Genomic DNA, 18,108 nt, shown 5'->3' on the forward strand with positions numbered 1-18,108 from the left:
TAACATCACTAGACTTCAGCTTATCAGCTGCTCAAACCCTCATTGATATCTTTGTTACCACTAGACTTGACTCTTCCAATGCTCTCCTGGTCAGCCTACCATCTTCCAGCCTCCATGAACTGAAGCTCATCCAAAACTCTGCTGCCTGTGTCCTAACTGGCACCAAATCCCATTCCTCTATCATCTCGGCACTCACTGACCTACATTGCCTCCCTGTCCACCACCGCCTGGAGTTTAAAATTCTCACCCTTGTTTTCAAATCCCTTCTGAAGGGTTATCAGAATTCCCACATTTTTCATATCATCAACGGGGATATGACTTTTGGACTTTTACCTGAAACCAGACAACGAGAGGAAACAGAATATGCATTCTTCCCTTTAATACAATCAACCCAGAGAAAGACTTCATCTTACACGAAACTAAAGCCCATCAAAATCTTGCATAAATAATCGCTATTAACTACTAAGGCAGGAAGACAACAATCAATGCAATTATGCGAACCCATCAATACTCCACATGTACAATGGCTTTCAGTTCAAGACTAGTTATGGGGACAGGAAGACAACGATAAACATCATGCGAGCCCATTAAAAACAACGAGACAACAATCACCAACAAGAAACCCAAATCAGACAAAGAACTAACCTTGATATAGCGTCAGATAAGAAATTCGAAAAAACAGTATAACTGGGTCAGGAGGGACGAGGAGGAAGCAGACACAGAAGGGTGAGCAGTTTTTGGAGCGGTTGAAGCAGAGTTTAAGCAGGGAGGAGATCGGGAGGTTTGCAGGCCTGCAGGCAACATCACGGTGAGGGGCACGGGGTGATAGGCTCAACCGAAGACAACAAGGCCGCAACCCTCCACGATGATTGACCACCCACAACCGCGTCCTCCACCCAACTGAAGAACCTTCGCAGATTCCTCAGACCAGGACCACATGGGGACAGCAGGCCCCAGAGGACACAAAGAGCGTACCCCAAAACTGCAACCGGCTTACCTGGCTGGATTACCTGGTTGGTGAGCATGACCCCTGACCTCTCCTAGTTCAATTTAGTTAGGTTTTGGGGGTGGGACAAGGGTAAGGGGATTAGTAGCGTGATTTTTCCCTCGTTATGCCGTGTGTTCCCCATTCTTAACTACGTGTACTTTGTAGGTCTGTATAATCTCAGTGTAATCCTAATGTTATAAATTCATTTGTGACTTCAATAAACTCATTTTTTTTCCTTGCACCAAAACCAGTTGTCTGCTGCACTTTGTCACAACCCCCAAATAAGTCTAAGGTCTAGAACCCAGGGAGTGGGAGCGATTCGGACCGCTCAGAAGTCAGAGGTGAAGCTGACATGCACCACCACCCCCTACACTCCATGGCCTAACCCCTCCCTAGCTCTGTGATCTCCTCCAACCCAACAACCCTCCCAGATCTCTGCGCTCCTCTAATTCTGGCCTCTTGAACACCCTCAATTTTGACCATTCCGCCATTGGCGGCCGTGCCTTCAGCTGCCTGGGTCCCAAGCTCTTGGACTCCCTCCCTACACCTCTCCGCCTCTCTACCTCACTTTCCTCCTTTAAGACACTCCTTAAAACTGACCTCTTTGACCAAGCTTTTGAACCTCTACCCTAATATCTCCTTATGTGGCTCAGTGTCAAATTTTGTACGATAATATTCCTGTGAAGTGTATTTTGATATTATATTCCATTAAGGATGCTATATAAATACAAGTTGTTATTGAGTTAAGCTCACAGGGCCCCTGGTTGGGCAATTCATTCCATTTCCCGCACTTCTGGTCTCACCATAAGATGTAGGACCAGAAGTAGGCCATTCGGCCCATCGAGTCTGCTCCGCCATTCAATGTGATCATGGCTGATCTAATAATCCTCAACCCCACTTTTTGCTTTTTCCCCATAACCCTTGATTCCCTTACTGATTAAAAATCTGTCTATCTCAGCCTTGAATATACTTAATGACCCAGCCTCTACAGGCCTCCGTGGTAAAGAATTCCACAGATTCATTACCCTCTGAGAGAAGAAATTCCTCCTCATCTCTGTCTTAAATGGGCGACCCCTTACTCTGAGATTATGCCCTCTGGTCCTAGACTCACCCACAAGGGGAAACAATCTCTCAGCATCTACCCTGTCAAGCCCCCTAAGAACCTTATGTTTTAATAAGGTCGCCTCTCATTCTTCTAAACTCCAATGAGTACAGGCCCAACCTACTCAACCTCTCCTCATAAGAAAATCCCTCCATACCCGGGATCAACCTAGTGAACCTTCTCTGGACTGCCTCCAATGCCAGTATATATTTCCTTAGATAAGGGGACCAAAACTGTTCACAATATTCTAGGTATGGTGTAACTTGTGCCTTGTGTACTTTTAGCAAGACTTCCCTTTTTTATACTCCATTCCTTCACCCATTTCCCTCTTTCCCAGGACCATTAAAAACATTCACCTAGTCCTCATCTTCTACCCCACTAGCCTCAACATTCAACAGATCCACCATTTCTGCCACATCCAATGAGATGTCACCACCAAACCTATCTGCCCTTCTCCCTCCACTTTCACCATTCTGAAGGGATTGTTCCCTCTGTGACACTCTGGTTCACTCCTCAATCACCCCCCCACAACACACCCTCCATTTCCTATGGCACCTTTCCATGCAAGGTACACCTACACCACACAGACTGCAGCGGTTTAAGAAGGCAGCTCACCGCCACCTCCTCAAGGGGCAATTAGGGAAGGGCAACAAATGCTGGCCTAGCCAGCGATGCCCACATCCCATGTCCAAATAATAAAAAAATGCACAGAAGGGCAGCACCTGCCCCTTGCCTCCTAGCCCCCTCCTCAATATCCAAGACCCCAAACACTCCTTCCGGGTGAAACAGTGATTGATTTATACTTCTTTCCATTTGGTGTACTGTGCTCACAATGCGCTCTGCATAACACTGCGGAGACCAATCGCCCACTGGGTGACAGCTTTGCAGAACACCTCCGCCCAGTCCCCTAGTGTGACCCTGAGCATCCTGTCACCTGCCATTTCGATTCTCCACCTTGCTCTCACCCTGACCTCTCTGTCCTTGGCCTGCTGCAATTTTCCAGTGAAGCTCAAAGCAAACTCAGGGAACAGCACCTCATCTTCCGACTAGGCACTTTATACCTCCTCTAGACACACCTTTTGTTTCTTTACTTGTCCCATTACCACTCCCTTTTGTCATTTACTCTCTCCTGCCCTCCACCCAGTCACAGACCTTCGCTTTCTTTACTTCCTCTTCCCTCTTTCCCTGCCTCGGTACTGGCTGAAAACCTATTACATCTCTACTTTTCCCAATTCCGATGTAAGGTCACAGACCTGACGTGTTAACTCTGTTTCTCTCTCCACAGACTCTGCCAGAGCTGCTGAGGATCTCCAGCACTTTCTGTTTTGACTGTAAAGGGGCAGAGATTGGATATGTGGGCAGATTACAGCCAAGCGATCAATAGGCATTATTGCCATCATCCTGGTGTTTTTAGAAAGGTAGCTCGTTTCGGTCCTAAATAAGAACACAGGAATGGGAAGAGGCCATTCAGCCCCTCCAGCCTGTTACACAGGAAGGGAAGGAAGAACTGCAGGAACTCACCAAGGCTCCTTAGGCAGCACCTTCCAAACCCACGACCACTACCATCTAGAAGGACAAGGGCAGCAGACACATGGGAACACCACCACCTGGAAGTTCCCTTCCAAGCCACTCACCATCCTGACTTGGGAATATATCACCGTTCCTTCACTGTCGCTGGGTTAAAACCCTGGAACTCCCTCCCTAACAGCACTGTGGATGTACCTACACCACATGGACTGCAGCGGTTCAAGAAGGCAGCTCACCACCACCTTCTCAAGGGCAACTAGGGATGGGCAATAAATGCTGGCCAAGCCAGCGAAGCCCACATCCCATGAAAACATTTTTAAAAAGGCCATTCAGCCCCTTGAGCCTGTTACACAGGAACAGGAGGGGGCCCATTCAGCCCCTCTCGAGCCTGTTACACAGGAACAGGGGGAGGCCACTCAGCCCCTTGAGCCTGTTACACAGGAACGGGAGGAGGTCATTCAGCCCCTCGAGCCTGTTACACAGGAACAGAAGGAGGCCATTCAGCCCCTCTCGAGCCTGTTACACAGGAACGGAAGGAGGCCATTCAGCCCCTCTCGAGCCTGTTACACAGGAACAGGAGGAGGCCATTCAGCCCCTCTCGAGCCTGTTAAACAGGAACAGGAGGAGGCCCTTTCAGCCTGTTCTGCCATTCAATGAAACCATGGCTGGTCTGCGGGTTAATTTGATCTGCTCTGCCTTCCTTCCTGTTTTCTGATTCCCTTACTCAACAAAAGTTGATTGATTTTAGACCAGAAAATTTGAATAGATTCCCAGCATTTTGGGGAGAAAGTTCCAGATTTCCACCAGCCTTTGTGTGTTAACATGCTTTCACGATCTCACAAAGGAGTAGCCTCGCTCTAACTTTAAGATTGTGTCCTCTTATTTTTGATTCTTCCACAAGAGGAATAGTTCCTCCAAATCTACCTTTTCAATTCCTGTTCTAATTTTAAACGCCTCCAGCTGATCACCTCTTCATCTTCGATACCCAGGGGAATACAAGCCTAGTCTACGTATCCTCTTCTCATAACTTAATCCTTTTAGCGCTGGTATCATTCTGGTGAATCTGCTCCGAACCCCCTCCAAGATACCCTTGCTGAGGTACAGTGGCAAAAGGCAAAAATAACTCCCCAATGGCCTCCTGTCCACAGAGCACAAGGCCCCTGTAGTGTTGTTTTGTTCTGTGTTTGATTATGTGAGTCTGTTTACTATTGATGCTCACTGTGCTTGATTGGTTAAGCCTGAGTGTGGATACTGAAGCAGTCCATGTCCAAATGCTGCAAGACCCGGACAACATCCAGGCTTGGGCTGACAAGTGGCAAGTAACTTTCGCGCCACACAAGTGTCAGGCAATGACCATCTCCAGCAAGAGAGAATCCAACCATCGCCCCTTGACGTTCAATGGCATTACCATCACTGAATCCCCCACTATCAACATCCTGGGAATCGCCATTGACCAAAGACTGAACTGGACCAGCCATATAAATACTGTTGCTACAAGAGCAGGTCAGAGGCTAGGAATCCTGCAGTGAGTAACTCACCTCCTGACTCCCCAAAGCCTGTCCACCATCAACAAGGCACAAGTCAGGGGTGTGATGAAATACTCCCCACTTGCCTGGATGAGTGCAGCTCCAACAACACTCAAGAAGCTTGACACCATCCAGGACAAAGCAGCCCATTGATTGGCACCCCATCCACAAACATTCACTCCCTCCACCACTGACACACAGTAGCAGCAGTGTGTGTACCATCTACAAGATGCACTGCAGCAACTCACCAAGGCTCCTTAGACAGCACCTTCCAAACCCACGACCACTACCATCTAGAAGGACAAGGGCAGCAGACACATGGGAACACCACCACCTGGAAGTTCCCCTCCAAGTCACTCCCCATCCTGACTTGGAAATATATCACCGTTCCTTCACTGTCGCTGGGTCAAAATCCTGGAACTCCCTCCCTAACAGCACTGTGGGTGTACCTACACCACATGGACTGCAGCGGTTCAAGAAGGCAGCTCACCACCACCTTCTCAAGGGGCAATTAGGGATGGGCAATAAATGCTGGTCTAGCCAGAGAAGCCCACATCCTGTAAATGAATTTAAAAAATCTCAGAAAAGTAAACAAAGCTGGGAGCCAGAGTTGAAGCAGGGAGTAGACATTTTACACTGTGCATGAAATCTGTTACACACTTAAAGCAGAATTTTCCCTGAATCGCACTAAGTGCAGTGGGGGTGGCGGGGGTCGGGGGAGGGGGAGTGAAAAAAGATGTTTTTCCCGCCAGCCACAAGGGTGGATTTTTGCACCGTATCGTCCGCTCCTTCCCTGTTTAATTATGTGGGCACGGGAAACACGCCATCTCACTGGCAGACAGCCTCTGAATCGCCCGCCATGCCATTACCACACCTCACTCCGGGTGCCCTATTTAAACTGCAGCCGCGTACACAGTTCTCAATTCTTGCAGCCAGGACTGCCCCAGTGAAGACATGGACCCAAAAGCCAAGAAGAGTTCGGTGACCAGCCACTGAACTGCCTTTTGGAGGCTGCTGTGATGTCCTCTACCCCCGCTCTGGCCGCAGGAGGCCCATCAGTGTCACCTCTCCGGCTTGGGAGGCGGTGGCAGAGGTGGTCAGTGCCAACGCTGCACAGAAGAGGTTGGCCATCCAGTGCAGAAAGAGGATGAATGATCTCATCTGTGCCGCCAGGGTAAGGTAACTATCTCATCACTCTAAACTCACCCACTCACAAGCCCATCACACACTCACTGGCATCTCACTCACTGCCAGCTCAAGGGACATCACCACTCACTCTCTCTCACACACCCTCATATCTCCATCTGGCCTCATCTCCTCTGGAGGCTGCCTCCTCAGCCCTCACCATCCTGAGGCCACTTGTACAGATCAACATGTGTCCCCCCACACACACCCTGGGATACCCTCCTTCCCCAGTACAGCCCTCGCCCTGCAACCTCTTCCCCTGCCTGAGGCCACTTCTCCCCCTTCCCCAAGCAAGCCCTAGCCCTGCAGACATTGAAAAGCCACCCCCGCCTTACAGCTGGTCTGGTAGGTAGAGACCTGCCCGTGTGCCCCCCTAAAAGTGATGTGGTGCTGCCTGTGAAGCCTGGCGCTGATGACTGCGAGTGCTGCCTGAAGCAAGGTAGGCAAACAAACCTCGAAGTCCCGAGTGAAGTGTAGCTCACCAGGTGCATGTCGCTTATGTACAGTTGTGAAACATGTCGGAGTGCCTGGATAATCCAGTGGGGCGGAGGGGGGATGATTCTGGCGAGCAGGGATTATAATAAGATGCTAAAATATTTAAATTAGGTCCCTGACGTGGGGCACGCGGCCTGCCATTGACGGGTGGAGGGGACGCTCGCAAACTGGTTTCACAACAGCCCAAAATCATTTTTTGCGATCTCCCGATCTTTACCGATCTGGCCCACTATGATGCCCGTCACAAACAGGAGCGGAAAATCCCAGCCATAGAAACTAGTGTCATCTCTGCGTAGCTCCAAGATATAAATATACAACAGTCCCAGCTTCAATTCCTGGCCTGTGCTCAGTTAGCTACCCTCTGCTTAGGGGCACTGCTATGGGACTGAGAATTCCTGGGTTAGGGAGGGGGAGATCAGCCAAACATCCTGCCCCTGCTTACTACGGGCAATCCTACTGGACCCATGTGCATCTGTTGCCCAACCAGGCCTCACATGACGCCCCACAGTTGATTGACGTGCTGGCATGCATGCTGGGATTTTGACGAAGCTCCAAGTCAGGGCTTGTCCGTCCATTCCCTTGGGCCATCGTTCATAGAGACAGTAGCTGCCCAGTGGGATCTCCCACCTTCAAAGGGGGGAGGCCTCCAGTGCGAGGCCCTGAGTATCTGGGCCCTCCCCCCAGCCACAACGCAGCACCAGAAGAGATCATGTGACTGCGCAGCGACCCAAGGGTTCCTAAGCGGGCTGCGCACGAGTAGGCCCTTTGAAGCTACCTCACATGGGCAGCCCCACAAAAAGAATTTAAAGGGCCCACGCACTGAAACCAACGACAAAAAAAACAACGTTGGTCAGAAGCACCCAGAGGAAACAACTAAGCACTGGGTTACACTTGGATGGATGCGAGGCCACTACAAACCCTCTTGCTAAACAGGGTCAAGCTCACACATTTTATGGCAGCCTCTTAAAATACTGGTAAATTGAACGGACTGGAGAGAAAATGTGGAGGGACCTGCCCCTGCTCCCCCGCCCACACCAGCACTTCCACCTCCCCATATGTGTGTGTGTGTGTGCCTGAGGGAAATGGATCTCACCGTACAAATTATCCCCTCGCTTTCCATCGGGCTGCTGGCAATAGGAAGAGGTCATCGGAATAGCGGGAGAGCACAGTCTGCAGTCAATGAGGTGCAGACTGCCCCTTCTACCCAACTGAAGCAAACTCTCTTAATCTCCCACAGCAAGTTTGGAGGTGCACTTATACCAACAAAGAATTCTTTCAACTAATCATCACGACAGATTAGAAGATGAACAGCGGTCAGTCAGCACCTCAGTGTAAATGGTATTTACTCTGATTGTTAAAGGAAAGGGGTCAGGGTTCATTTTTTATTCATTCACAGGATGTGGGCGTCGCTGGTTAGGCCAGCATTTATTGCCCATCCCTAATTGCCCTTCAGAAGGTGGTGGTGAGCTGCCTTCTTGAACCGCTGCAGTCCATGTGGTGTAGGTACACCCACAGTGCTGTTAGGGAGGGAGTTCCAGGATTTTGACCCAGCGACAGTGAAGGAACGGTGATATATTTCCAAGTCAGGATGGTGAGTGACTTGGAGGGGAACTTGCAGGTGGTGGTGTTTCCATGTAACTGCTGCTCTTGTCCTTCTAGATGGTAGCGGTCGTGGGTTTGGAAGGTGCTGTCTAAGGAGCCTTGGTGAGTTGCTGCAGTGCATCTTGTAGATGGTACACACACTGCTGCTACTGTGCATCGGCGGTGGAGGGAGTGAATGTTTGTGGATGGGGTGCTGATCAAGTGGGCTGCTTTGTCCTGGATGGTGTTGAGCTTCTTGAGTGTTGTGGGAGCTGCACTCATCCAGGCAAGTGGGGAGTATTCCATCACACTCCTGACTTGTGCCTTGTAGATGGTGGACAGGCTTTGGGGAGTCAGGAGGTGAGTTACTCTCCGCAGGATTCCCAGCCTCTGACCTGCTCTTGTAGCCACAATATTTATATGGCTAGTGTAGTTCAGTTGCTGGTCAATGGTAACCCCCAGGACGTTGATTTAGTTTACTAATACTGGGGGACAGTGAGGCAAATGCTGAAATAATTAAACCAGTGCTTTTATTGAACAATTATGACTTGCCGTCCAGATTTTTAAAGGCCTGATAACAGTTCAGTGATCAAGGCCTCCCAGTGAGACCAGTGTAGACGAATATCATCATCGGTGCATCAGCCCACCTTGTGACACCCCCTGCCCTTGGCCTTTTCTATCTCCCCGGACGAATGTTTCGTAACTGGATGGCACTGGTCATCCCGGACGGACTCTTTACAGTCACCCGGGGCAGTAGGAATGGCAACCACAGGGCACTAAGTGGGCACGGGGGAAGGAATGGCAGTCAGCTTTTCCGCCTGTAACCAGCAACCAGTGACCCCTCCCCCACATTCGCATGGCTCCCCCCAACCACACCCACCCCACCCCAATCGCCCCCGTCAACATCTACCCTTGGCACTCAACACCCGACCTCACATGTGACAAACGGGCGGGAGAGCAGAGGGTACAGCCTTCAGGAGAGGGGGAAGGCAGGGGATGGCTGTGGATGAATTGCTCGTATGGAGAGCCAGCACGGACAATGATGGGCCAAATGGCCTCCTTCTGTGGTGTAGCCATTCTGTGATTCTATATGCTGAGGGGCGCATACCTGCTGATGGGTATTGTGTAGGCACCACGCTGGGAGGTCTGAAGGTGCCTCCATAGAGACAAATGTCTCACGTGTGGAAGTGATGTCCTTCCACCAAAGCAGCAAACTCATTGATGCTTTAATGAAGAGGCCTTTAACTGCTACCCTCCTCCCACACAAACCCCGCTACCCTCCCTGCTCAGGGTGCGTGACCATGTGAAGGCCATGCTGAATATGAATCTGGTCTGATCAGTCACTGAGGGAGATCCTTTTTACTGACCATAAATCCCCCTTTCACCATCCACTTACAGCTAGCAGAGTAGTCGCATGTAGCCCAAGTAAAACACCTCACACAGTCTCTGTGAAGCCTTTAATGCTCTCTCAACACTCAAAACATTTCCATTACTCATCTCAGACTGTAAAATATCCCGGCTAATGAATGCTCGCTGGAAAACAGATTGCTCCCAACAATTATGCAGACAATGTAAGCTGCACCATTATTTAAACTTGAATGAAACGTTCAAACTCTGCACTGATTGAAGAGTCTTTGAGTAACTGGAAACAATGAGCCTGTCTCTCTCAAGTGGTAGAGGCTACGTGGCCCTGGCTCCCTGAAGTGCAGCTAATCAGTTTGGCGAGATTGTTCAGTGATTTCAATGTTGACACAAGAGTGCCTGAAGCAGCGAGGCAACTCTGAATTTTCAAGGAGAACTGATGACAGGAGAGGATGAGGTGAACTAAATATATGGTGCAACCAGAGCTTTACTCTGTATCTAACCCCGTGCTGTACCTGTCCTGGGAGTGTTTGATGGGGACAGTGTAGAGGGAGCTTTACTCTGTATCTAACCCCGTGCTGTCCCTGTCCTGGGAGTGTTTGATGGGGACAGTGTAGATGTAGCTTTACCCTGTATCTAACCCCATGCTGTACCTGTCCTGGGAGTGTTTGATGGGGACAGTGTAGAGGGAGCTTTACTCTGTATCTAACCCCGTGCTGTACCTGTCCTGGGAGTGTTTGATGGGGACGGTGTAGAGGGAGCTTTACTCTGTATCTAACCCCGTGCTGTACCTGTCCTGGGAGTGTTTGATGGGGGACTGTGTAGAGGGAGCTTTACTCTGTATCTAACCCCGTGCTGTACCTGTCCTGGGAGTGTTTGATGGGGACAGTATAGAGGGAGCTTTACTCTGTATCTAACCCCGTGCTGTACCTGCCCTGGGAGTGTTTGATGGGGACGGTGTAGAGGGAGCTTTACTCTGTATCTAACCCCGTGCTGTACCTGTCCTGGGAGTACCCCCTGCCCCCAAAGGGAGGAGGAGCATCAGGCAGACACCCCTGGGGCCTCCATTCAGGACTCTCCGAGGGTGTCCATGCGTTTCGAGTCCCCCTCTGCCTGTAACCCCATCAGCTCCAGCCTCTGGGATCACTGAGGGCGCAGCTGCCCCTGAGCAGGAGAGCCAGAGAAAGCAGGGGCCCTCTAGGCCTCAGGCCTGCAGAGGCTGCCCTCCAAGGTCATAAGGGACAAGAGGGCACAGTGGTCATCCCTCTTTCCCTCCACCACCCTTCTGAGTCTATAGAAACACCCTTTCCCTTGTCGGGACAGATTATTCGGGCTCCCCTTCAGTTGCCCAGTTGAGCTGAGCCTGCCCGATGGCCCTCCTCCCAATCAGCTTCTCCTGAACTGGGTATCGAGGGAGTGGACTCAGTGCCGCGCTTTAGCATTGGGATGGTGTACCTGAGCTTTCAGACCGTATCCAACGCATTCCCCCCTCCTCCTGTAACCCACCCCCCACATCACCATTGACCACCCTGCCCCCTGCCCTGGTGTTGCCTCCGCCCTCCCATCGATGACCCTTGAACCCAACCCCCATCACCCTTCAGCCCATCGCCCTCCCACTGCCTTCCCACCCCGATGACCTGTCCCCATGCTCACCCTGTGCAGCTCCCTGTCCCCTCTAACCACCCGAAACAGCCTTTCACCTGCCACATATGGACCCTTACCCTCCCACCCTATCTGATTCCACTGCCCCATCTAACACAGTGCCCTCCTGCCACCAGTACTCCCTGTTTGCCCTCCAAGGCTCCTCCATCGACACCATGGACCCCTCCCTCTGAACCCTCCCCCCCACTCAGTGTTCCCTGGTCCATCCCACCCCAACCCCACTTCAAGGCTCCACGGTTTCCTGCACCTCTCCCCTCACTTTCCCACCATCCCTCGCCTTCCCATCCCCCACCTCACATTCCCGCCCCCCCCGGGCGTGGACCAGGCTGACTGGGAAATCCTCGCCACCCCTTCCCCACATTGCCCGGGCCATGGTTCAGACCAGCGGAAATTCCCACTGGATGATCTGCCTGGCGGGAGGATTCCCACATTCCATTAGGGATGTGCTACTCGGGATCCCGATTGCCTTCAGCGGGAATGGCCGCCTGCTGTTATCCCGTTATCCCGTTATCCTGCCATGCCGGTCGGAATTTCAACTTCCCACCATCATTTTCTCCGCTCCCGCTCGCCACCAACCTCACTGCTGGTGGGAGAGGAAAATCCCGATGATATACACAATCGCACACTCACACACACACTCACACACACACTCACATCATATACACAATCGCACACTCACACTCACACTCTCACACACGCACACACATACTCACTCACACACACACTCACATCATATACACAATCGCACACTCACACTCACACTCTCACACACGCACACTCACATACTCACTCACACACACACTCACATCATATACACAATCGCACACTCACACTCACACTCTCACACACGCACACTCACATACTCACTCACACACACACTCACATCATATACACAATCGCATACTCACACTCACACTCTCACACACGCACACTCACATACTCACTCACACACACACTCACATCATATACACAATCGCACACTCACACTCGCACTCACACACATACACACTCACACACTCACTCACACATCATATACACAATCGCACACTCACACTCGCACTCTCTCACACACACACACTCACTCACACATCATATACACAATCACACACTCACACTTGCACTCTCTCACACACACACTCACTCACACATCATATACACAATCACACACTCACACTCGCACTCGCTCGCACACACACACACTCACACACACATCACATACACAATCACACACTCACACTCGCACTCTCTCGCACACACACTCACTCACACATATATACAATCACAAACTCACACTCGCACTCTCTCTGACACTCACACACTCACTCACACATCATATACACAATCATAGACTCACTAACACATCATATACACAATCGCACACGCACACTTGCACTCTCTCACACACACACTCACTCACACATCATATACACAATCACACACTCACACTCTCTCACACACACACACACTCACACACACATCATATACACAATCACACACTCACACTCTCTCACACACACACACACTTACACACTCACTCACACATCATATACACAATCACACACTCACACTCGCACTCACACACACACACTCACTCACACATCATATACACAATCGCACACTCACACTCGCACTCTCTCACACACACACACTCACTCACACATCATATACACATTCGCACACTCACACTCGCACTCTCACACACACACACTCACACACTCACTCACACATCATATACACAATCACACACTCACACTCGCTCACACAGACACTCACACACTCACACATCATATACACAATCGCACACTCACACTCGCACTCACACACATACACACTCACACATTCACTCACACATCATATACACAATCGCACACTCACACTCGCACTCTCTCACACACACATACTCACACACACATCATATACACACTCACACACACATCATATACACAATCACACACACACTCGCACTCTCTCACACACACACACACTCACTCACACATCAGATACACAATCACACACTCACAGTCGCCCTCTTTCACACACACACTCACTAACACATCATATACACAATCGCACACTCACACTTGCACTCTCACACACACACACACACACACACACACACATCATATACACAATCACACACACACTCGCACTCTCTCGCACACACTCACTCACACATCATATACACAATCACACACTCGCCCTCTTTCACACACACACTCACTATCACATCATATACACAATCGCACACTCACACTTGCACTCTCACACACACACACTCACTCACACATCATATACATAATCATACACTCACACTCACACTCTCTCACACACACACTCACTAACTCATCATATACACAATCGCACACTCACACTTGCACTCTCTCACACACACACTCACTCATACATCATATACACAATCACACACTCGCCCTCTTTCACACACACACTCACTATCACATCATATACACAATCGTACACTCACACTTGCACTCTCACACACACACACTCACTCACACATCATATACACAATCACACACTCACACTCTCACACACACATACACTCACACACTCACTCACACATCATATACACAATCGCACACTCACACTTGCACTCTCACACAAACACACTCACTCACACATCATATACATAATCATACACTCACACTCTCTCACACACACACTCACTCACACATCATATACACAATCACACACTCACACTCGCACTCTCTCACACACACACACACACTCACACACACATCATATACACAATCACACACTCACACTCTCACACACACATACACTCACACACTCACTCACACATCATATACACAATCGCACACTCACACTTGCACTCTCACACACACACACTCACTCACACATCATATACATAATCATACACTCACACTCAGTCTCTCACACACACACTCACTAACTCATCATATACACAATCGCACACTCACACTTGCACTCTCTCACACACACACTCACTCATATATCATATACACAATAACACACTCGCCCTCTTTCACACACACACTCACTATCACATCATATACACAATCGTACACTCACACTTGCACTCTCACACACACACACTCACTCACACATCATATACACAATCACACACTCACACTCTCACACACACATACACTCACACACTCACTCACACATCATATACACAATCGCACACTCACACTTGCACTCTCACACACACACACTCACTCACACATCATATACATAATCATACACTCACACTCACACTCTCTCACACACACACTCACTCACACATCATATACACAATCACACACTCACACTCGCACTCTCTCACACACACACACACACTCACACACACATCATATACACAATCACACACTCACACTCGCACTCTCTCGCACACACACTCACTCACACATCATATATACAATCACAAACTCACACTCGCACTCTCTCTCACACTCACACACTCACTCACACATCATATACACAATCATAGACTCACACTCGCACTCTCTCACACACACACTCACTAACACATCATATACACAATCGCACACTCACACTTGCACTCTCACACACACACACTCACTCACACATCATACACACAATCGCACACTCGCACTCTCTCACACACACACACTCACACACTCACTCACACATCATATACACAATCACACACTCACACTCGCTCACACAGACACTCACACACTCACACATCATATACACAATCGCACACTCACACTCGCACTCACACACATACACACTCACACACTCACACATCATATACACAATCGCACACTCACACTCTCACACACACACACACACACTCACTCACACATCATTTACACGATCGCACACTCAGACCCGCACTCTCTCACACACACTCACACACACATCATATACACAATCGCACACTCACACTTGCACTCTCTCACACACACACTCACTCACACATCATATACACAATCGCACACTCACACTCGCACTCACACACACACACATTCACACACTCACTCACACATCATATACACAATCATAGACTCACACTCGCACTCTCTCACACACACACTCACTAACACATCATATACACAATCGCACACTCACACTTGCACTCTCACACACACACACTCACTCACACATCATATACACAATCACACACTCACACTCGCACTCTCTCACACACACGCTCACTCACACATCATATACACAATCGCACACTCACACTCGCACTCACACACACACACACACACTCACTCACACATCATATACACAATCTCACACTCACACTCGCACTCACACACACACACACACACTCACACACACATCATATACACAATCACACACTCACACTCTCTCGCACACACACTCACTCACACATCATATATACAAACACAAACTCACACTTGCACTCTCTCTCACACTCACACATCATATACACAATCATAGACTCGCACTCGCACTCTCTCACACAAACACTCACTCACACATATACACAATCGCACACTCACACTTGTACTCTCACACACACACGCTCACTCACACATCATATACACAATCACAAACTCACACTTGCACTCTCTCACACACACACTCACTCACACATCATATACACAATCTCACACTCGCACTCTCTCACACACACACACTCACACACTCACTCACACATCATATACACAATCACACACTCACACTCGCTCACACAGACACTCGCACACTCACACTCGCACTCACACACATACACACTCACACACTCACTCACACATCATATACACAATCGCACACTCACACTCGCACTCTCACACACACACACACTCACTCACACATCATTTACACGATCGCACACTCAGACCCGCACTCTCTCACACACACTCACATACACATCATATACACAATCGCACACTCACACTTGCACTCTCACACACACACACTCACTCACACATCATATACACAATCGCACACTCACACTCGCACTCACACACACACACATTCACACATTCACTCACACATCATATACACAATCGCACACTCACACTCGCACTCTCTCACACACACACACTCACACACACATCATATACACAATCACACACACTCTCGCCCACACACTCACTCACACATCATATACACAATCACACACTCGCCCTCTTTCACACACACACTCACTATCACATCATATACACAATCGCACACTCACACTCGCACTCTCTCACACACACACACTCACACACTCACTCACACATCATACACACAATCACACACTCACACTCGCACTCACACACACACACATTCACACATTCACTCACACATCATATACACAATCGTACACTCACACTCGCACTCACACACATACACACTCACACACTCACTCACACATCATATACACAATTGCACACTCACACTCGCACTCTCACACACACACACACACTCACTCACACATCATTTACACGGTCGCACACTCAGACCCGCACTCTCTCACACACACTCACACACACATCATATACACAATCGCACATTCACACTCGCACTCACACACACACACTCACTCACACATCATATACACAATCACACACTCACACTCGCACTCCCTCACACACACACTCACACACACATCATATACACAATCACACACACACTCGCACTCTCTCGCACACACACTCACTCACACATCATATACACAATCACACACTCGCCCTGTTTCACACACACACTCACTATCACATCATATACACAATCGTACACTCACACTCGCACTCTCACACACACACACTCACTCACACATCATATACATAATCATACACTCACACTCGCACTCTCTCACACACACACTCACTAACTCATCATATACACAATCGCACACTCACACTTGCACTCTCACACACACACACTCACTCACACATCATATACACAATCATACACTCACACTCGCACTCTCTCACACACACTCACACACACATCATATACACAATCACACACTCACACTCGCACACTCACTCACTCACACATCATATATACAATCACAAACTCACACTCGCACTCTCTCTCACACTCACACACTCACTCACACATCATATACACAATCTCACACTCGCACTCTCTCACACACACACACTCACACACTCACTCACACATCATATACACAATCACACACTCACACTCGCTCACACAGACACTCACACGCTCACACATCATATACACAATCGCACACTCACACTCGCACTCACACACATACACACTCACACACTCACTCACACATCATATACACAATCGCACACTCACACTCGCACTCTCACACACACTCACTCACACATCATTTACACGATCGCACACTCAGACCCGCACTCTCTCACACACACTCACACACACATCATATACACAATCGCACACTCACACTTGCACTCTCTCACACACACACTCACTCACACATCATATACACAATCGCACACTCACACTCGCACTCACACACACACACATTCACACACTCACTCACACATCATATACACAATCACACACTCACACTCGCACTCTCTCACACACACACTCACACACACATCATATACACAATCACACACACTCTCGCACACACACTCACTCACACATCATATACACAATCACACACTCGCCCTCCTTCACACACACACTCACTATCACATCATATACACAATCGCACACTCACATTTGCACTCTCT

Source organism: Cetorhinus maximus, chromosome X (assembly GCF_964194155.1).
Source record: "Cetorhinus maximus chromosome X, sCetMax3.hap1.1, whole genome shotgun sequence".
In the NCBI taxonomy this organism is placed as follows: domain Eukaryota; kingdom Metazoa; phylum Chordata; class Chondrichthyes; order Lamniformes; family Cetorhinidae; genus Cetorhinus; species Cetorhinus maximus.